Here is an 18,047-nt window from a genome sequence, read left to right as displayed (position 1 = left end):
GTCACACGCGATAAGATGAGGTGGAGGAGAGCGGGGCGTGCCCAGCGCCAGACATTGAAGGAAGGGGGCTGTGCGAGGTGAGGTGAGGCGCGACACGCCGGAGCCCCGACGCTGCTAATGCGGAGCACTTGTTGAACTGGCATTGAAAGGACGTGTGCGCACGGAGCGAGCCTTCCCTGCGGCGGAGCGTGGAAACTTTCTCCCCCCGCTGCAGGAGTTGTGTGCGGTGCGGTGCAGCGGTGCCGAGGGAAAAGCACGGAAGGCAGCAGGCTCTGGAGAGCAGGTAAGAGACGGAGCCTTGGGGGCAGGCGAGCAGGCGCGTTTTTCGGAAATTGCTGAAGAGGCTCCGGTGTTTGTTCGGTGTGTGGCAGGCGCACGTCGCGAGCTTGCGTAGCGATCTGCCGGTCTGGTGATATGTAAATGAGGCCGAATTGCATCCCGGGACATGCTGCGATGGCGAAATGGCGACTGCAGATGTGTAGGAAACGGCGCGCTCGTTTTCTCGTTTTGCCCACACTTTTGAGTGTTGGTGTGGCGTGTGAGTGTGCGAAAGAGTGGGCCCAGCAGGAGGCGGTGGCGTGCAGGGCGAGGAGCTGGCCTAGGCTGCGAGTGCTGTGCTGTGGGTGCGGGCCGCTTGCAGGGGCCTGTACAACTCATACTTACCTGGCAGGGGAGATACCTTGATCAAGAAGGAGGTTCACCCAGGGCGAGGCTCGGCCATTGCACTCCGGCTGTGCTGACCCCTGCGAATTCCCCAAATGTGGGAATCTCGACTGCATAATTTCTGGTAGTGGGGGACTGCGTTCGCGCTCTCCCCTGATGTGCTTGGTCCAATAACAGATGCGGCTTTGCTGTGTGCTGTGTGCTGGGGAGCTGTGCTGGGCTTCCGCGCTCGGCAGCCCCCCCCCCGTGAGCAGCACAACATGCTGGTGAAACCGCTTCATAGAGGGGGGTTATTAGAAAGACGCCCTGGGGTTTTTCACGAGCACTGGCAGACGACATGGTACTCGTGTTAGTGCCCGTTACAGACATACGCTATGCTTTCTTGTTCTTAACTCGGTTTTTCCCTTTTTTTCTGCTCACTCTGAATCCATCCCTGCTCATTTTGTTCGAGAATCTGTGCTCTGTTGGATACAAAGGGCCTTGGGTGGCTTTGAAGAATGCATTCGTCTTCTTCTAGACCAGTGGCTTCTAGAGTAGCGAATAGTCCTTACCCAGCAGAGCGCACTGTAATAAAAATACACAAGGAATCCCTGAGAAGTAGAAATGAATGATCCTACAGACATGTTCTGAATATTTGCCCCCTTCTTCTCTTTCTCTATCACTTTGTTTCTAGATTTCCTTTTCTGCCTTTTGAAGCACGGTATGCATGCTACAGCGGAAGGTGACCGAATCTGTCCTCGGACCAGGTAACATGGGGTTCACATAGTGCTGTTAATGTTGTTTTGACGGCGGCATGATTCACCCACTCAAACCCACATTGATTCAGATGTTTTAATGGTCCTGCATTTTATCCTCGGGTCTCGCGATCCCCTCGTACTCAGTTTCTGTTGTGCTGACTGGACCTCTCGGGACACAGCCGTATGGAAAGCCTTCAGCTTTTCTGTTTGGCTGTAGCTGTTGTAGAGGCGGTTCAACTGGCTCTCACCCCCTAAGCCTCAACTTAGTAGCAGAGACTACTACCCAGCATGAGGGTTTCACAGCTACTGCAGCACAAGCCCTACAAAATACAATCTTTCTTCTGGTTATACACGTTAAATGTTCACCTCGTGATAAGGTACTTAATTTGTGATCTTTCAGCTTGTCTGACCTTGGTGGTCTGACTGATTCTTGCTTTCTCCCGCTCTCTGTCCAGGTACAGTAATCCTTTATTGTTTTTCTCACACTCCATCAGTTTGACTTTGGAGTTCAGTCTATTGCACGTGTGTGTACCAGTTTGTAGTGCAATGTCACCTGACTACCTTATGTCCTGCACTCATAATATATATATATAGAGAGAGAGAGAGAGAGAGAAATACTGTAAATCTTAAGAACAAAATCCAACACCAAAAGCTCTCCATGAGTCATTATACCCCAGCATTGAAACTGAGTTCTTGCCAGCATGCAACACATCGCTAATCCAACCAGAAGACCAAGGTGTGAGGTCGACACATTGACTGTCACTTGCTATTGACTGACCTTCAATTGCAGATTTAGAGGCAGCTTCGATATTCGTTTTACAAACGTGTTTTTTTTCTAATACGAATCACATGCATGCCATTAAAAGAGCCATCTTTAGAGATCAGGATATTGATCATTTTTCTTGAGCATCTGAAGGGATGTGAGGGAGCTTCTCTTTCTGAACTGGCATGCCTAGAAAGTGGATGACCGTCGCGATACCGTTTGCCACTCAGCGTTGCCGAAGGAAACAAAAGTGGGAAGATTGAAATGTTTGGTATTTTCGGGAAATAAATGTCCATACTCGAGTTCTTCCTCCCAAAGCCTACGGCACCAACGGCGACCCCTGCTGGCCGAGAGAGCAAAAGCTTACAGCACCTGGTATTCCCAGGCGGTCTCCCATCCAAGTACTAACCAGGCCCGACCCTGCTTAGCTTCCGAGATCAGACGAGATCGGGCGTGTTCAGGGTGGTGTGGCCGTAAGCGAAAGCCGGGGCGCCGGACTCGCTACTTGAAGCTGTGTGGCGGGGGCGCCGTGCCCCCTGGGCGGGACTGAGGGATCGTTCATGTGCGATTCTTTGGAAAGGAGCCGCTTTCGAACTCAGTGCGTGCCTGGATGTTGGCGAATGTGCTCCCTTCAGTTGGCTTGCCCTGCTCTTGTCCCGCACTGGAGCAGGACAAACAAACTGCACGGAGGAGCACAAGGCAAGTCTTCACAAGACAGAAACCTCCAGTGCACAGCACTCTGAAAACATTTCGGGGCTGTCGCGTTTTATTTCGGCACATAAAGCGCACCGGCCCTACACGTCGGCCAGACGCGCGGCGCCTCCGCCCTCTTGTGGCCTTGCGGCGTCAGAGCAAGAGGCTCCTTCTCGCTGCCTTTCCGCTGTCCCGGCGGCCGGCGAGGAGGAAGCGCCGGGACGCTGTGCTGCAGAGCCCCGAGAGGGAACCTGGAGCGCACACTTTGTGGGGGGCGGGGGGCGGGGGGCCGCGTTCGCGCCCTGCCCCGGTCTCTTGCGCGATCACTAAATCTCACGGCGCCAGCCAGCGGCCAGGAGACAAGTACAATATCAGGGGACAGGGGGCCTCATCATTGATTGTTACAGGTGAGACGGGGATTAGGAGGAGAGCCCGACTGATGGGTAACACCCCCGTGACTCTTTCTTGAGAGACGCCCTGGGATTTGGAATGGCCAAGGAGGGTCAGGACACCTCGGTTTTACGCCTCCCCCGAAGGACGGCGCCTGTTTGTGCAGCAGAGTGTCGCCATGAGGATGCTGGGGCATAAGAGAGCCACACAGCCCGCAGGGTGAGCGCTCCCTACTGGTCCCAGTCACCCCTCTCGCAGGAGCAGGAGCAGCAGCAGCAGCAGCAGCAGCAGCAACCTGAGCTTTCCCGGGGGGAATCTCCCATCCGGGTGCCGGCCGGGCTCACACCTGCTGGGCTGCCGTGGGTGAGCCCAGTCGAGAGTCGCAGGGTGAGACCTAGTCACTGGGGATTACTCGGCTCTCAGCACTTGAAAAGACCGACGGAGGACTCGTTCCCGCCGGAGCTGAATGTGCCTGCGAGTGTCGTGTCGTCTTCTTCCCCCGCCCCGCTGTGCTTGCTGTATTGTCTTTGAAGCCGGCCCCCGAGACGAGGCGGGCTGTTCCTGTGCCCCAATTAACACTTTACAGGTGCCATTCCCCGGCATTGTGGCCATTGTCGGAGGTCACACGCGATAAGATGAGGTGGAGGAGAGCGGGGCGTGCCCAGCGCCAGACATTGAAGGAAGGGGGCTGTGCGAGGTGAGGTGAGGCGCGACACGCCGGAGCCCCGACGCTGCTAATGCGGAGCACTTGTTGAACTGGCATTGAAAGGACGTGTGCGCACGGAGCGAGCCTTCCCTGCGGCGGAGCGTGGAAACTTTCTCCCCCCGCTGCAGGAGTTGTGTGCGGTGCGGTGCAGCGGTGCCGAGGGAAAAGCACGGAAGGCAGCAGGCTCTGGAGAGCAGGTAAGAGACGGAGCCTTGGGGGCAGGCGAGCAGGCGCGTTTTTCGGAAATTGCTGAAGAGGCTCCGGTGTTTGTTCGGTGTGTGGCAGGCGCACGTCGCGAGCTTGCGTAGCGATCTGCCGGTCTGGTGATATGTAAATGAGGCCGAATTGCATCCCGGGACATGCTGCGATGGCGAAATGGCGACTGCAGATGTGTAGGAAACGGCGCGCTCGTTTTCTCGTTTTGCCCACACTTTTGAGTGTTGGTGTGGCGTGTGAGTGTGTGAAAGAGTGGGCCCAGCAGGAGGCGGTGGCGTGCAGGGCGAGGAGCTGGCCTAGGCTGCGAGTGCTGTGCTGTGGGTGCGGGCCGCTTGCAGGGGCCTGTACAATTCATACTTACCTGGCAGGGGAGATACCTTGATCAAGAAGGAGATTCACCCAGGGCGAGGCTCGGCCATTGCACTCCGGCTGTGCTGACCCCTGCGAATTCCCCAAATGTGGGAATCTCGACTGCATAATTTCTGGTAGTGGGGGACTGCGTTCGCGCTCTCCCCTGATGTGCTTGGTCCAATAACAGATGCGGCTTTGCTGTGTGCTGTGTGCTGGGGAGCTGTGCTGGGCTTCCGCGCTCGGCAGCCCCCCCCCCGTGAGCAGCACAACATGCTGGTGAAACCGCTTCATAGAGGGGGGTTATTAGAAAGACGCCCTGGGGTTTTTCACGAGCACTGGCAGACGACATGGTACTCGTGTTAGTGCCCGTTACAGACATACGCTATGCTTTCTTGTTCTTAACTCGGTTTTTCCCTTTTTTTCTGCTCACTCTGAATCCATCCCTGCTCATTTTGTTCGAGAATCTGTGCTCTGTTGGATACAAAGGGCCTTGGGTGGCTTTGAAGAATGCATTCGTCTTCTTCTAGACCAGTGGCTTCTAGAGTAGCGAATAGTCCTTACCCAGCAGAGCGCACTGTAATAAAAATACACAAGGAATCCCTGAGAAGTAGAAATGAATGATCCTACAGACATGTTCTGAATATTTGCCCCCTTCTTCTCTTTCTCTATCACTTTGTTTCTAGATTTCCTTTTCTGCCTTTTGAAGCACGGTATGCATGCTACAGCGGAAGGTGACCGAATCTGTCCTCGGACCAGGTAACATGGGGTTCACATAGTGCTGTTAATGTTGTTTTGACGGCGGCATGATTCACCCACTCAAACCCACATTGATTCAGATGTTTTAATGGTCCTGCATTTTATCCTCGGGTCTCGCGATCCCCTCGTACTCAGTTTCTGTTGTGCTGACTGGACCTCTCGGGACACAGCCGTATGGAAAGCCTTCAGCTTTTCTGTTTGGCTGTAGCTGTTGTAGAGGCGGTTCAACTGGCTCTCACCCCCTAAGCCTCAACTTAGTAGCAGAGACTACTACCCAGCATGAGGGTTTCACAGCTACTGCAGCACAAGCCCTACAAAATACAATCTTTCTTCTGGTTATACACGTTAAATGTTCACCTCGTGATAAGGTACTTAATTTGTGATCTTTCAGCTTGTCTGACCTTGGTGGTCTGACTGATTCTTGCTTTCTCCCGCTCTCTGTCCAGGTACAGTAATCCTTTATTGTTTTTCTCACACTCCATCAGTTTGACTTTGGAGTTCAGTCTATTGCACGTGTGTGTACCAGTTTGTAGTGCAATGTCACCTGACTACCTTATGTCCTGCACTCATAATATATATATATAGAGAGAGAGAGAGAGAGAGAAATACTGTAAATCTTAAGAACAAAATCCAACACCAAAAGCTCTCCATGAGTCATTATACCCCAGCATTGAAACTGAGTTCTTGCCAGCATGCAACACATCGCTAATCCAACCAGAAGACCAAGGTGTGAGGTCGACACATTGACTGTCACTTGCTATTGACTGACCTTCAATTGCAGATTTAGAGGCAGCTTCGATATTCGTTTTACAAACGTGTTTTTTTTCTAATACGAATCACATGCATGCCATTAAAAGAGCCATCTTTAGAGATCAGGATATTGATCATTTTTCTTGAGCATCTGAAGGGATGTGAGGGAGCTTCTCTTTCTGAACTGGCATGCCTAGAAAGTGGATGACCGTCGCGATACCGTTTGCCACTCAGCGTTGCCGAAGGAAACAAAAGTGGGAAGATTGAAATGTTTGGTATTTTCGGGAAATAAATGTCCATACTCGAGTTCTTCCTCCCAAAGCCTACGGCACCAACGGCGACCCCTGCTGGCCGAGAGAGCAAAAGCTTACAGCACCTGGTATTCCCAGGCGGTCTCCCATCCAAGTACTAACCAGGCCCGACCCTGCTTAGCTTCCGAGATCAGACGAGATCGGGCGTGTTCAGGGTGGTGTGGCCGTAAGCGAAAGCCGGGGCGCCGGACTCGCTACTTGAAGCTGTGTGGCGGGGGCGCCGTGCCCCCTGGGCGGGACTGAGGGATCGTTCATGTGCGATTCTTTGGAAAGGAGCCGCTTTCGAACTCAGTGCGTGCCTGGATGTTGGCGAATGTGCTCCCTTCAGTTGGCTTGCCCTGCTCTTGTCCCGCACTGGAGCAGGACAAACAAACTGCACGGAGGAGCACAAGGCAAGTCTTCACAAGACAGAAACCTCCAGTGCACAGCACTCTGAAAACATTTCGGGGCTGTCGCGTTTTATTTCGGCACATAAAGCGCACCGGCCCTACACGTCGGCCAGACGCGCGGCGCCTCCGCCCTCTTGTGGCCTTGCGGCGTCAGAGCAAGAGGCTCCTTCTCGCTGCCTTTCCGCTGTCCCGGCGGCCGGCGAGGAGGAAGCGCCGGGACGCTGTGCTGCAGAGCCCCGAGAGGGAACCTGGAGCGCACACTTTGTGGGGGGCGGGGGGCCGCGTTCGCGCCCTGCCCCGGTCTCTTGCGCGAGCACTAAATCTCACGGCGCCAGCCAGCGGCCAGGAGACAAGTACAATATCACGGGACAGGGGGCCTCATTATTGATTGTTACAGGTGAGACGGGGATTAGGAGGAGAGCCCGACTGATGGGTAACACCCCCGTGACTCTTTCTTGAGAGACGCCCTGGGATTTGGAATGGCCAAGGAGGGTCAGGACACCTCGGTTTTACGCCTCCCCCGAAGGACGGCGCCTGTTTGTGCAGCAGAGTGTCGCCATGAGGATGCTGGGGCATAAGAGAGCCACACAGCCCGCAGGGTGAGCGCTCCCTACTGGTCCCAGTCACCCCTCTCGCAGGAGCAGCAGCAGCAGCAGCAGCAGCAGCAGCAACCTGAGCTTTCCCGGGGGGAATCTCCCATCCGGGTGCCGGCCGGGCTCACACCTGCTGGGCTGCCGTGGGTGAGCCCAGTCGAGAGTCGCAGGGTGAGACCTAGTCACTGGGGATTACTCGGCTCTCAGCACTTGAAAAGACCGACGGAGGACTCGTTCCCGCCGGAGCTGAATGTGCCTGCGAGTGTCGTGTCGTCTTCTTCCCCCGCCCCGCTGTGCTTGCTGTATTGTCTTTGAAGCCGGCCCCCGAGACGAGGCGGGCTGTTCCTGTGCCCCAATTAACACTTTACAGGTGCCATTCCCCGGCATTGTGGCCATTGTCGGAGGTCACACGCGATAAGATGAGGTGGAGGAGAGCGGGGCGTGCCCAGCGCCAGACATTGAAGGAAGGGGGCTGTGCGAGGTGAGGTGAGGCGCGACACGCCGGAGCCCCGATGCTGCTAATGCGGAGCACTTGTTGAACTGGCATTGAAAGGACGTGTGCGCACGGAGCGAGCCTTCCCTGCGGCGGAGCGTGGAAACTTTCTCCCCCCGCTGCAGGAGTTGTGTGCGGTGCGGTGCAGCGGTGCCGAGGGAAAAGCACGGAAGGCAGCAGGCTCTGGAGAGCAGGTAAGAGACGGAGCCTTGGGGGCAGGCGAGCAGGCGCGTTTTTCGGAAATTGCTGAAGAGGCTCCGGTGTTTGTTCGGTGTGTGGCAGGCGCACGTCGCGAGCTTGCGTAGCGATCTGCCGGTCTGGTGATATGTAAATGAGGCCGAATTGCATCCCGGGACATGCTGCGATGGCGAAATGGCGACTGCAGATGTGTAGGAAACGGCGCGCTCGTTTTCTCGTTTTGCCCACACTTTTGAGTGTTGGTGTGGCGTGTGAGTGTGTGAAAGAGTGGGCCCAGCAGGAGGCGGTGGCGTGCAGGGCGAGGAGCTGGCCTAGGCTGCGAGTGCTGTGCTGTGGGTGCGGGCCGCTTGCAGGGGCCTGTACAATTCATACTTACCTGGCAGGGGAGATACCTTGATCAGCCTGTAGGTGGAGTTGTTGGATTGTTTTCTTGTTTTGTGGAAGCAGTGTTTGTTTAGCAGTTTACGAAATGGCAACTTTTGGATCCCGCAAGAATGCTGTGCGTTTTGAGCTTTTGGATGACCTCTTCATGGATCGTATGCAGTTCAGCAGAAAAGTGTTGCAGAAGGAACTTGGCTTTGAACCTCGGCACTTGGATTTCATCTTCGCTCTCCCAGGTCAGAAAGCATTTGAGGTTGTATTTGCTACCTATCCTCTGTTTGAACAATGTGTGGATGTGTTTGAGGCAAAAAGAGGGAAAGTTCCTGCTCTTGAGAAGATCAACTTGCAGCCTTTGACACAGAGAGAGAGGAAAACCGTGCATGTTGTTATGTTCTCGGAACTGGCAAAGACGGAGGACATTCACACCTGGCTTAACCAGTACTGCACCGTCCACCATGGAACTGAGGTTAGAGATGTTGACGGTATAAAAACAGGAGCAAGGAAATTCGAGGTTCGCTTGCTACCGGACAATGTAAATGGAGGCTTAAGGCACCTGCCCTCTACAATCCGGCTGGGCGCCTGCAATGGCTATGTTTTTTATGTGGGACAACCAAAGGTGTGTCGGCGCTGTGGTGCTGTGGGACACCTGGCATCGTCCTGCACTGTGAAATGCTGCAAGACCTGTGGCAAACAGGGACATTTAGCCTCTGACTGTTCAATGCTGCCAAAGTGCAATTTATGTGGCTCGGAAGGACACGTTTTTAAGAACTGCCCTCACGCCTACGCCAATAAACTCAAAATGAGAAAGGATGAGGCAGTGCTTGTTTCAGCCAAACCGGCCCGAAAAGCCAAAGCAAACAACAAGTCAAACAAAGAACCCTTGTTGGACAAAGACTCTCAGCCTCCAGCCAGGATCAGTCCTGCTGTGGCTCCGGGGCCGGTGGAAGAAAGATCCACTACGCCCCCACAACCGCAGACTGCACCAGACAAGCACGAGGGTTTGAAAACCCCCGAGAACAGCGAGGACCCCTCCCCCACTCCTGCTCCTCAGAACGAGGGCCAGTGTGGGGCCCCCCGGTGGAGCGGGTCCAGCGAGGATAACCAGGATTCAGCGGAGCTGCTTTTCCCAGACTCTGCAAGTGCTACAGATGCCCTCCTCTCCTCCATCCAGTCCATCACGGAGGATCTGCAGCAGCTGGTGGGTGAGGGGGAAGAGGAGACTGGTGCATCGGCTGCACCCCTTTCCCCTCAGTGCTCCCAGGAGCTGGACGTGAGGAAAAGGAAAAATGACTCTGTTTTCTCCCCGAGCGAGGAGGAAGGAGAGCATGGCGATGGGGACAGCTGGAACCCCTCCACCCCTCCCTCTAGCCCCTTCCTTGAAATGGACTCTGTGAACGCTTTTACTGCTGCCACCCTGATGAAGGCTCATTCAGAGGATGGCTGGCAGGAAATTGGTAAGAAGAAAAAGAAAAAGAAGAAGGTAACAGGTGAGACAGAAGAGAAATGTGTTTTGTAAAGACTGGTTCCACTTTCTTATGTAATATGGCTCTAAACATAATTTCTCTTAACACCAGAGGTATCAATGACAGAGTTAAATGTCAGTCTGTCTTTGATTACCTCCAGCAGAGAGAGGGAGATGTGTTGATGTTGCAGGAGTGTGCTTTAGCCTATCAAGAGAGGTATAAAAGCTTTGAAGATAGGTGGGATAAAGGGCCTTCTGTTTGGTCAGGGGACAATAACAACAGAGCCTCTGGCGTGGCCATTCTTTTCAAAGGATGGGCTTTCAAATTGAAAAGTATTCAGAGGGTCATAGATGGCAGGTTGCTGTGTGTGGATGTGGAATGGGGGACCGTTAACCTGCGGCTAATCAATGTGTATTGTCCTACCGACGTGGGAGGAAGGGTGGAGCTACTCAAGGCACTCTCTCCCCTATTGTTATGTAGCACAGACGTGATAGTGGGAGGGGATTTTAATTGTATCTTAGAGCACACAGACAGGCAGTCTAGCTCTCCGATAAAATTGGATTCCAGCTCACTGGCCCTGCAAAACTTAGTTCAAGACTTTAAACTCTCAGACACATATAGATGTATATATCCCACAACAGCAGGATATACATGGTCAGGGAGGAATAGCAGCTCCAGAATTGACTATTGCTTTGTCTCAGCGAGAGTGAAAGTTGTTGGGGTCACTCTTCAGCCTGTCTTCTTCTCAGATCATCAGGCTTTAGGGTGTAGAGTGGAACTCCAGGGCGGGACTGTCTTTGGCCCAGGCCTCTGGAAACTCAACACAAAGCTGCTAGAGAACGAGGGGGTAGTATCCCGCTACAAGGAGAAACTATCACAGTGGCTGTCCTTGCAGTGTCTGTACGGGTCAGTAGGAGAGTGGTGGGAGGAGGTGAAGGTGAGGACAAAGGCCTTTTTCATGGCTGAGGGAAGGAAGGCTGCTGCCAGACGGAGAGGAGTGCTAGCCAGGAAACAGAGGCAGCTGCAGCGTCTCTACACGATGCTGCACAGTGGCTTCGATGTGCTCGAGGATATCACCCTTTTAAAAAAGGACATCCGGAGCATAGCCGAAGAAAGTAGTCGAGGAGTGCTGTTAAGAAGCAGAGTGCAGTTCTTGGAAGAAAATGAGAAGTGTACTCGCTTCTTTTTCAGGAAAGTGGTAGGCTCCAAGTCTGTCATGGAAAGTGTAGTTGATGAGGAGGGACGAGAGAGAACAGAGCCGAGTGCTATCCTCTCCTGCACCGAGGCCTTCTACTCAAGACTGTACAGCTCTACAGAGGTAAAGGATGAAGAAATTCATTTTTTCACCTCAAAGCTAGAAAACGTTTTGAGTGAAGAAGATAGGGAAGTACTTGAGAGGGATTTGACAGTAGAAGAGCTGAGACAGGCTATGGAGAGCTTACAGAAGGGGAAAACTCCGGGTGCTGACGGGCTCCCTAAAGAATTTTATTGCACCTTTTGGGATCTGCTTCAGGATCCGCTACTGCTCCTATTCGAGGAAAGCTATAAGACAGAATTGCTGCCTGACTCCTTAAGAGAAGGCACTATCTCTCTCTTGTTTAAGAAAGGAGCAAAGAATGACATAAAGAACTGGAGACCCCTCAGCCTGTTAGGCGTGGACACTAAGATCCTGTCCAAAGCCCTTTTCCTGCGCCTACAAAATGTAGTGGCCTCACTGGTAGGGAAAGAACAGACTTGTGGGATAGCAGGACGCCTGATGAGCGACAACCTGGCCTTGTTGAGGGATGTCTGTCTGTACTCGGAGGACCGCTCCCTCCCTCTGTGCATTTTAGGTGTAGACCTAGAAAAGGCCTTTGACCGCCTAAACCGGCAGTACTTGACATCGGTACTTGAGCACATGAAGTTTGGCCCCATCATGAGAAAGTGGATTAACCTGCTGTACACAGGTAGCAACAGCAGAGTAATGGTTAATGGCAATAGATCACGCCCCTTTGAAGTCTGTTCAGGGGTGAGGCAGGGCTGCCCATTATCCCCCTTGTTATTCGTTTTGGCTATGGAGCCCTTAGCCTGTGCCTTGCGCCAGGATCAGGCCATTAATGGGATACCAGTGCCTGGAAGTGGGGGAGGAGAGGTAAAGACATCTCTATACATGGATGACGTCACCCTGCTCCTCTCTGACAATGCCTCAATTAGCAGAGCTCTGCAGTGCTGTGATCGTTTCTCTTTGGCTTCCTCTGCAAAAATTAACAAATCTAAGAGTGAGATTTTTTATCAGAACTGGAGGGAGCCAAAAGAAGGACATGATCTCAGGCTGCAAGAGAAGAGAATTAAGGTCCTGGGGGTGTATTTTGGAGAAGAGATGGGAACAGTAAATTGGCAGAACAAATTGCCAATCTTAAACAAAAAACTGATGCAATGGAAGGACCGAGACCTCACCATGACAGGGAAGGTGCTGGTCATCAAAGCTGAGCTCTTGCCTGTCTTGAATTTTCTGGCTTCTACCTTCCCAATCCCACACCGTGTTGCGGCGGTGCTGAGGAGATTGATGTTTCAATTTCTATGGGGTGGGAAGCAGGAAAGACTCAGAAGGGAAATAATGTACAGGCCGCTACCCTCAGGGGGGAAGTCTGTCCCAGATATTACTACGAAGCTGCTGTGCATTTTCCTGGCCTCTGTGCTGAGAGGCTTTGCAACAGCACCTGCAGCGCGTACCTGGACTTATTTTTCCAGGCTCTGGATAGGTAGGGAGGTGTTCAGAGTGTGGGGTGTCAGACCCAAGCTGGATGTCCCACTCTCTGACACATGCCCTGCAATTTATGGGACAGTTAAAAGTTTTCTAAGATCTCACCCAATTGGCCATATTCCCCTCCGAGATGTCAGCGTCCAAAAACTGGAAGATTTCGTTGCACCCCAGAACAATAGGCAGACCCCTGTGGGCATTTTAACATCAGCCCAAACAAGGAAGGTGTGGAAACACACATCCTCTAAGTTTCTGTGCAACATTCACAGAGATTTAGCCTGGAGTGTCGTCCACCAGTGCTTACCGGTACGAACTTTCTTGTACCGTAGGGGCCTCACCCCCAGCCCTCGCTGCGTTAGGGTGGGCTGCGGCGAGGAGGAGAATGTGACCCATCTCCTGTGGTCCTGCTTTTTTGCTAAGGCCTTCTGGGCACAGTTTGAAAATTGGTTGCAAGCTCTCTCGCCCCAATTTACCCTGACCGCTGCTTTCGTCATATACGGCATTTCTCCTGTCAAACTTCCTCCTGACGTGTTTGACAGGATCTGGGCCATGGTGAACAGTGGGAAAGACGCCCTGTGGAGAGTGAGGAACATGGGGCTGTTCAAAGGCATCGAGGTCCCAGTCAAGGCAGCAGGTAGCCTGGCCCTGTTCATCACCCGAGAGAACTATTACCTCAGAGATCTGTGGAGAGAAGGGAGGGAGGAAGCAGAAAATCTGTGGGAAATAGAGAGCATAGGTCAATATCTCAAGAAACTGTGAAAAACATTATCATGTTTAAGTAAAGAATGTGATTTGCACCAGAAAAAAAGAAATTGTTGCTATGTAACTGGTACCGTGTCAAAATGTAATGAGATGTGATCATATATACTGTTTTAAGTATGTATATTAATGTAAAGCGTTCTAAATTGTGATGTCCTGTACTTTTTTGTGAAAAGAAAATAAAGTTCTTAAAAATTGAAATCGGTTCACCCAGGGCGAGGCTCGGCCATTGCACTCCGGCTGTGCTGACCCCTGCGAATTCCCCAAATGTGGGAATCTCGACTGCATAATTTCTGGTAGTGGGGGACTGCGTTCGCGCTCTCCCCTGATGTGCTTGGTCCAATAACAGATGCGGCTTTGCTGTGTGCTGTGTGCTGGGGAGCTGTGCTGGGCTTCCGCGCTCGGCAGCCCCCCCCCCGTGAGCAGCACAACATGCTGGTGAAACCGCTTCATAGAGGGGGGTTATTAGAAAGACGCCCTGGGGTTTTTCACGAGCACTGGCAGACGACATGGTACTCGTGTTAGTGCCCGTTACAGACATACGCTATGCTTTCTTGTTCTTAACTCGGTTTTTCCCTTTTTTTCTGCTCACTCTGAATCCATCCCTGCTCATTTTGTTCGAGAATCTGTGCTCTGTTGGATACAAAGGGCCTTGGGTGGCTTTGAAGAATGCATTCGTCTTCTTCTAGACCAGTGGCTTCTAGAGTAGCGAATAGTCCTTACCCAGCAGAGCGCACTGTAATAAAAATACACAAGGAATCCCTGAGAAGTAGAAATGAATGATCCTACAGACATGTTCTGAATATTTGCCCCCTTCTTCTCTTTCTCTATCACTTTGTTTCTAGATTTCCTTTTCTGCCTTTTGAAGCACGGTATGCATGCTACAGCGGAAGGTGACCGAATCTGTCCTCGGACCAGGTAACATGGGGTTCACATAGTGCTGTTAATGTTGTTTTGACGGCGGCATGATTCACCCACTCAAACCCACATTGATTCAGATGTTTTAATGGTCCTGCATTTTATCCTCGGGTCTCGCGATCCCCTCGTACTCAGTTTCTGTTGTGCTGACTGGACCTCTCGGGACACAGCCGTATGGAAAGCCTTCAGCTTTTCTGTTTGGCTGTAGCTGTTGTAGAGGCGGTTCAACTGGCTCTCACCCCCTAAGCCTCAACTTAGTAGCAGAGACTACTACCCAGCATGAGGGTTTCACAGCTACTGCAGCACAAGCCCTACAAAATACAATCTTTCTTCTGGTTATACACGTTAAATGTTCACCTCGTGATAAGGTACTTAATTTGTGATCTTTCAGCTTGTCTGACCTTGGTGGTCTGACTGATTCTTGCTTTCTCCCGCTCTCTGTCCAGGTACAGTAATCCTTTATTGTTTTTCTCACACTCCATCAGTTTGACTTTGGAGTTCAGTCTATTGCACGTGTGTGTACCAGTTTGTAGTGCAATGTCACCTGACTACCTTATGTCCTGCACTCATAATATATATATATAGAGAGAGAGAGAGAGAGAGAAATACTGTAAATCTTAAGAACAAAATCCAACACCAAAAGCTCTCCATGAGTCATTATACCCCAGCATTGAAACTGAGTTCTTGCCAGCATGCAACACATCGCTAATCCAACCAGAAGACCAAGGTGTGAGGTCGACACATTGACTGTCACTTGCTATTGACTGACCTTCAATTGCAGATTTAGAGGCAGCTTCGATATTCGTTTTACAAACGTGTTTTTTTTCTAATACGAATCACATGCATGCCATTAAAAGAGCCATCTTTAGAGATCAGGATATTGATCATTTTTCTTGAGCATCTGAAGGGATGTGAGGGAGCTTCTCTTTCTGAACTGGCATGCCTAGAAAGTGGATGACCGTCGCGATACCGTTTGCCACTCAGCGTTGCCGAAGGAAACAAAAGTGGGAAGATTGAAATGTTTGGTATTTTCGGGAAATAAATGTCCATACTCGAGTTCTTCCTCCCAAAGCCTACGGCACCAACGGCGACCCCTGCTGGCCGAGAGAGCAAAAGCTTACAGCACCTGGTATTCCCAGGCGGTCTCCCATCCAAGTACTAACCAGGCCCGACCCTGCTTAGCTTCCGAGATCAGACGAGATCGGGCGTGTTCAGGGTGGTGTGGCCGTAAGCGAAAGCCGGGGCGCCGGACTCGCTACTTGAAGCTGTGTGGCGGGGGCGCCGTGCCCCCTGGGCGGGACTGAGGGATCGTTCATGTGCGATTCTTTGGAAAGGAGCCGCTTTCGAACTCAGTGCGTGCCTGGATGTTGGCGAATGTGCTCCCTTCAGTTGGCTTGCCCTGCTCTTGTCCCGCACTGGAGCAGGACAAACAAACTGCACGGAGGAGCACAAGGCAAGTCTTCACAAGACAGAAACCTCCAGTGCACAGCACTCTGAAAACATTTCGGGGCTGTCGCGTTTTATTTCGGCACATAAAGCGCACCGGCCCTACACGTCGGCCAGACGCGCGGCGCCTCCGCCCTCTTGTGGCCTTGCGGCGTCAGAGCAAGAGGCTCCTTCTCGCTGCCTTTCCGCTGTCCCGGCGGCCGGCGAGGAGGAAGCGCCGGGACGCTGTGCTGCAGAGCCCCGAGAGGGAACCTGGAGCGCACACTTTGTGGGGGGCGGGGGGCCGCGTTCGCGCCCTGCCCCGGTCTCTTGCGCGAGCACTAAATCTCACGGCGCCAGCCAGCGGCCAGGAGACAAGTACAATATCACGGGACAGGGGGCCTCATCATTGATTGTTACAGGTGAGACGGGGATTAGGAGGAGAGCCCGACTGATGGGTAACACCCCCGTGACTCTTTCTTGAGAGACGCCCTGGGATTTGGAATGGCCAAGGAGGGTCAGGACACCTCGGTTTTACGCCTCCCCCGAAGGACGGCGCCTGTTTGTGCAGCAGAGTGTCGCCATGAGGATGCTGGGGCATAAGAGAGCCACACAGCCCGCAGGGTGAGCGCTCCCTACTGGTCCCAGTCACCCCTCTCGCAGGAGCAGCAGCAGCAGCAGCAGCAGCAGCAGCAACCTGAGCTTTCCCGGGGGGAATCTCCCATCCGGGTGCCGGCCGGGCTCACACCTGCTGGGCTGCCGTGGGTGAGCCCAGTCGAGAGTCGCAGGGTGAGACCTAGTCACCGGGGATTACTCGGCTCTCAGCACTTGAAAAGACCGACGGAGGACTCGTTCCCGCCGGAGCTGAATGTGCCTGCGAGTGTCGTGTCGTCTTCTTCCCCCGCCCCGCTGTGCTTGCTGTATTGTCTTTGAAGCCGGCCCCCGAGACGAGGCGGGCTGTTCCTGTGCCCCAATTAACACTTTACAGGTGCCATTCCCCGGCATTGTGGCCATTGTCGGAGGTCACACGCGATAAGATGAGGTGGAGGAGAGCGGGGCGTGCCCAGCGCCAGACATTGAAGGAAGGGGGCTGTGCGAGGTGAGGTGAGGCGCGACACGCCGGAGCCCCGACGCTGCTAATGCGGAGCACTTGTTGAACTGGCATTGAAAGGACGTGTGCGCACGGAGCGAGCCTTCCCTGCGGCGGAGCGTGGAAACTTTCTCCCCCCGCTGCAGGAGCTGTGTGCGGTGCGGTGCAGCGGTGCCGAGGGAAAAGCACGGAAGGCAGCAGGCTCTGGAGAGCAGGTAAGAGACGGAGCCTTGGGGGCAGGCGAGCAGGCGCGTTTTTCGGAAATTGCTGAAGAGGCTCCGGTGTTTGTTCGGTGTGTGGCAGGCGCACGTCGCGAGCTTGCGTAGCGATCTGCCGGTCTGGTGATATGTAAATGAGGCCGAATTGCATCCCGGGACATGCTGCGATGGCGAAATGGCGACTGCAGATGTGTAGGAAACGGCGCGCTCGTTTTCTCGTTTTCCCCACACTTTTGAGTGTTGGTGTGGCGTGTGAGTGTGCGAAAGAGTGGGCCCAGCAGGAGGCGGTGGCGTGCAGGGCGAGGAGCTGGCCTAGGCTGCGAGTGCTGTGCTGTGGGTGCGGGCCGCTTGCAGGGGCCTGTACAACTCATACTTACCTGGCAGGGGAGATACCTTGATCAAGAAGGAGGTTCACCCAGGGCGAGGCTCGGCCATTGCACTCCGGCTGTGCTGACCCCTGCGAATTCCCCAAATGTGGGAATCTCGACTGCATAATTTCTGGTAGTGGGGGACTGCGTTCGCGCTCTCCCCTGGTGTGCTTGGTCCAATAACAGATGCGGCAGTGCAGGCGGCTTTGCTGTGTGCTGGGGAGCTGTGCTGGGCTTCCGCGCTCGGCAGTCCCCCCCCGTGAGCAGCACAACATGCTGGTGAAACCGCTTCATAGAGGGGGGTTATTAGAAAGATGCCCTGGGGTTATTCACGAGCACCGGCAGACGACATGGTACTCGTTTTAGTGCCCGTTACAGACATACGCTATGCTTTCTTGTTCTTAACTCGGTTTTTCCCTTTTTTTCTGCTCACTCTGAATCCATCCCTGCTCATTTTGTTGGAGAATCTGTGCTCAATGAATGAAATGGGTTATAAATGAATATATGTATATTTCTACGAAAAACGAGTTGTTTATTGACTGACCTTCAATTGCAGATTTAGAGGCAGCTTTGATATTCGTTTTACAAACGTGTTTTTTTCCTAATACGAATCACACGCATGCCATTAAAAGAGCCATCTTTAGAGATCAGGATATCGATCATTTTTCTTGAGCAT

At 53.1% G+C, this 18,047-nt stretch overlaps 7 non-coding genes across 7 annotated transcripts; 4 read left to right on the top strand and 3 right to left on the bottom strand.

Annotated features, from left to right (window-relative positions):
- Window positions 1-655: 655 nt before the first annotated feature.
- On the top strand, window positions 656-819 carry LOC148841701 (U1 spliceosomal RNA). The gene has a single exon (XR_016091598.1). It is a non-coding gene; the product is annotated as a U1 spliceosomal RNA (small nuclear RNA).
- A 1,704-nt stretch (window positions 820-2,523) lies between these two features.
- On the bottom strand, window positions 2,524-2,642 carry LOC148841700 (5S ribosomal RNA). The gene has a single exon (XR_016093058.1). It is a non-coding gene; the product is annotated as a 5S ribosomal RNA (ribosomal RNA).
- A 1,879-nt stretch (window positions 2,643-4,521) lies between these two features.
- On the top strand, window positions 4,522-4,685 carry LOC148841699 (U1 spliceosomal RNA). Its single transcript, XR_016091625.1, has one exon. It is a non-coding gene; the product is annotated as a U1 spliceosomal RNA (small nuclear RNA).
- Window positions 4,686-6,389: 1,704 nt separating this feature from the next.
- On the bottom strand, window positions 6,390-6,508 carry LOC148841698 (5S ribosomal RNA). Its single transcript, XR_016093055.1, has one exon. It is a non-coding gene; the product is annotated as a 5S ribosomal RNA (ribosomal RNA).
- Window positions 6,509-13,510: 7,002 nt separating this feature from the next.
- On the top strand, window positions 13,511-13,680 carry LOC148841697 (U1 spliceosomal RNA). The gene has a single exon (XR_016091696.1). It is a non-coding gene; the product is annotated as a U1 spliceosomal RNA (small nuclear RNA).
- Window positions 13,681-15,384: 1,704 nt separating this feature from the next.
- Window positions 15,385-15,503, bottom strand: LOC148841696 (5S ribosomal RNA). Its single transcript, XR_016093053.1, has one exon. It is a non-coding gene; the product is annotated as a 5S ribosomal RNA (ribosomal RNA).
- Window positions 15,504-17,372: 1,869 nt separating this feature from the next.
- Window positions 17,373-17,536, top strand: LOC148841695 (U1 spliceosomal RNA). The gene has a single exon (XR_016091585.1). It is a non-coding gene; the product is annotated as a U1 spliceosomal RNA (small nuclear RNA).
- Window positions 17,537-18,047: the final 511 nt, after the last annotated feature.

The sequence above is a fragment of the Atractosteus spatula genome, chromosome 1, assembly GCF_055471065.1.
Source record: "Atractosteus spatula isolate fAtrSpa1 chromosome 1, fAtrSpa1.hap1, whole genome shotgun sequence".
NCBI classification, from domain to species: Eukaryota; Metazoa; Chordata; class Actinopteri; order Semionotiformes; family Lepisosteidae; genus Atractosteus; species Atractosteus spatula.
The sequence above is the reverse complement of the archived record's forward strand: the minus strand, read 5'-3'. Positions and strand labels throughout refer to the sequence as shown.